Genomic DNA, 3,785 nt, shown 5'->3' on the forward strand with positions numbered 1-3,785 from the left:
CATCTCAGGGATAAATCCCATTGATTATGATGTATAATTCTTTTAATGTGTTCTTAAATTCTGTTTGTTAATATTTTGTAGAGAATTTTTGTAGAGAATTTATTTTGTAGAGAATGTTCATCAGGGATATGTATCTACAGTTTTCTTATGGTATTCTTACATGGTTTTTGTATCAAAGTAATGCTTGCCTCTTAGAATGTATTTGGAAATATCATTACTGTGATTTTTATGGTGTTTGATGAGAAGTGCCTCTTTTGCTGTATTTGAAGTAGCAAACAACTTTCTTATTAAAGCAAGGCTTTCTTTACTTTGATTCTAATAATTCAACAGATTGGGAGTTAGGAAGTTTCCTTTTGTTTTCCAAAGGTGGCATTGTAGCATAATCTTGTTTTCTCTTACCAGAACTGACTCTCTGCTAAGACTGGGAGCATGCACATTGAAAAAAAAAAAAAAAGGAAGAAGGAGAAGGAGAAGGAGAAGAAAAGGCAGCAGAGCAGAAGGCAGTGTGTACTTAGCACTTGGGGCTTTGTGTGTGCCCACGGTAAATAGGGGGATCCTCCACTACGGTGGTCCCGGAGGTCCATGGGAAGTCTTCTTCGCTCCTAGAGAGACTTCAGGGGATGCTCTCCTTCAGTACTCTTTGCCTACTTCCCTTTCTTTTTCCTCCCACTAGTATATGTGGTCTCTCTTCAGAAAGACCAACTGGTGCCTCTAGCTGCAGTGCGTTTGGCTGGGCAGACCTCCCACTCACCACCTTCACCCACCACTTCCTCTGCCAGAAGGATGGTGACGGATCACTGACAGACTGCCTCCTGTCACCGCCTTTGCAGTTGCCAGCTCTGCAGTCACGGCCCTTGCTCTGCTACCTCCTCTGTGGTCCAATAAACCCACTCTGAGCGCACAGATGGATGGATCTCTCAGTGTCCTGGTGTGATGCAGAGGCCTTTTTTTCAGTTATGGTTGTCTGATTGATTGCAAATCAAGGGAGAGGGAAAGGAATAATGACTTACATGGCCATGATGCTGACATCACTTTACCAACAATGTATCACTTATTTATTTTTAATTTGTATAATGATTTTTATTTTTTTTCCATTATAGCTGGTTTACAGTGTTCTGTCAATTTTCTACTGTACAGCATGGTGACCCAGTTACACATACATTTATATATTCTTTTTTTCTCACATTATCATGCTCCATCATAAGTGACTAGACATGTATTATTTTTTAAATAAAACAAGTTTCATTTATAAAAAAAGCTTTCATTTCAAAATATGCATTAATAATGAGACTGCCGTATATCTACATTTAGAATTATGTTGTCCCTCTTACTATATTAGAGGTCCAACACTTGACAGCACAATTCTTGGGGATCTTGGTGGCTTTGCCGCTGTTATTGCATTACCCTATAAAGTATTAGATCTCTCAGTGTTTTAGTTTCATCATCGATAAAATTAAAATTATATTCATGACTTTCCTGATGCCCAGAAATATTCCAAAAATCAAACAAAAAGGCAAGTTAAGTGACTTCTAAAATTAAATTATAAATTTAAATTTCCCTGAGTCACATTCTTATCTGAACTCTGCAGGCAACGTAGACATATGGAAATGAAGAATTACTCAGCTGTAACACAATTCTTTCTTGTGGGGCTTTCCAAATACCCAGAACTCCAGCTTTCCTTGTTCATGTTCTGCTTCATCATGTACATGATACTCCTCCTGGGAAAGAGCCTCCTCATTATCATCAGCATCCTAGATTCTCGCCTCCACAACCCCATGTACTTCTTCCTTGGGAACCTCTCATTCTTGGACATCTGTTACACATCATCCTCCATTCCTCCAATGCTCATCATCTTTAGGTCTGGGAGAAAATCCATCTCCTTTGTTGGCTGTGCTCTGCAGATGGTTGTCTCCCTGGGGTTGGGCTCCATTGGGTGTGCTCCTGGCTGTGATGGCCTATGACCGCTATGTGGCCATCTGCAACCCCCTAAGATACTGCATCATCATGAGCAGAGTGCTGTATGAGCACATGGCTGCATGATCCTGGATCATAGGCTGTCTGAACTTCTTAGTGCAAACAGTCCTGACAATGGTGTTGCCTTTCTGTGGGAATAATGTCATCGACCATCTTACCTGTGAGTTACTGGCTCTTCTTAAACTCACCTGCTCACACATCACCATCAATGTGTTTATCGTAACAATAGCAAGTATCATTTTCTTGGTGATTCCCCTATTGTTAATTTTTATTTCCTATGTTTTCATTCTCCATACCGTCTTAAGACTTAACTCCACTGAAGGGAGAAAGAAAGCCTTTTCCACCTGTTCAGACCACCTTGCTGTAGTAATTTTATTCTATGGTTCAGCACTTTTTATGTACATGAAGCCCAAATCAAAGGGCACAAACACTTCTGATGAGATCATTGGGCTTTCTTATGGAGTAGCAACCCCGATGTTGAACCCCATCACTTACAGCCTGAGGAATAAGGAGGTGAAAGAGGCCATGAATAAAATCTTGGCTAGACAACTCCACTCATGGAAGATATGAAAGAGTTTAAGAAATGTGATATCTATATTTGGGGAAAACATATATTTTGATATTCACAGATGAAGTTGCAGAACTCACTATGATAACATTGTTATTATAAAGCCAAATGCAGCATTCTCATTTTTGCAACAGCAAACATCCTTCTAAGTCTTTTTAGTCATAGGCATCTATGCCTCTTGGTCCCATAGAGACCATGATGCATACTGTTCCTAATGAATATCTCTTCTTATGTCTCTCTGTATCTTACTCTGCGTCTCACTCTCTGTAGCATGCTTGCTCTCTCTCCCTCACCTTCATCCCCATACCCTCCTCTATCTCCCATCCATCCTCCCTCCTTCTTATATCTTTCTCTTTCATCTCTCTCTTCCTATCATCTTTCTCAGTCTCTTGAGGTATATATTATTTTGGTCTGTCCAGGATCCCTTCATCTTGTCAAAGAATGCATATTTTCATTCTGAGGAATGAACTATCCCCTCTTTTCAGTCCATAATTTTCTGTATAAGCCTGACCACACTACCTTGATCGAATAATAATCATGAAACATAAACTGAGTCAATGACAAATGAATATCTATCCCAGCCACCAGTGATTCATTCAGGGTGGCATGTGACCTAAGCCATGCTAATCAGACTTCATTGCTGCAATGTTGCCTGAATATCTAAAAAAAAAAAAAAAGCCAATTTATCTTTAGCTTCTTGTGCTGAGGCCTATTCATGTCCTTCTTCTCTGAGCATTAGGCTTAACCCAATAGAAATATATAAATATGGTATATGACTAAAAGCACTCCTCATTGTGGTCATTCCCCCAAAAAGAACTGAGTCTACCCCAAAAAAACAGATGAAAGCTTCTACTAATCACTACAGAAAAGAAATTCAGGCAGTTTTTTTAAAACTATGAGTTCTCACTATCATACCAGTAATTTAGAAACATTGGGCCCCAGAACCTTGTCATATGTATACGTCATTAATTTCAAAAATAACAAGTATGTAATTAAAAGAAAGATAACTGCATCATCATCTTCACCTATCCAATGAAATGAAGGATTTCATGGTGAAAGATATCAGGCAAAACTTTTTTTTGGCCACCCTGTGGTATATGGAGCTTCCAGGCCAGGGATCAGATCTGAGCTGCAGCTGAGAACTAAGCCACAACTGTGGCAACACTGGATCCTTAACCCATTATGCTGGGCTGGGAATCAAACCTGCACCCCAGTGCTCCAAAGATCCTGCTAATCCTGTTGT

At 39.7% G+C, this 3,785-nt stretch overlaps 1 pseudogene; it reads left to right on the forward strand.

Moving 5' to 3' along the window:
• Positions 1 to 1,601: 1,601 nt before the first annotated feature.
• LOC125121326 (olfactory receptor 13D1-like) lies at positions 1,602 to 2,544 on the forward strand (annotated as a pseudogene).
• The last annotated feature ends 1,241 nt before the right edge of the window (positions 2,545 to 3,785 follow it).

The sequence above is a fragment of the Phacochoerus africanus genome, chromosome 2 (genome assembly GCF_016906955.1).
Source record: "Phacochoerus africanus isolate WHEZ1 chromosome 2, ROS_Pafr_v1, whole genome shotgun sequence".
In the NCBI taxonomy this organism is placed as follows: domain Eukaryota; kingdom Metazoa; phylum Chordata; class Mammalia; order Artiodactyla; family Suidae; genus Phacochoerus; species Phacochoerus africanus.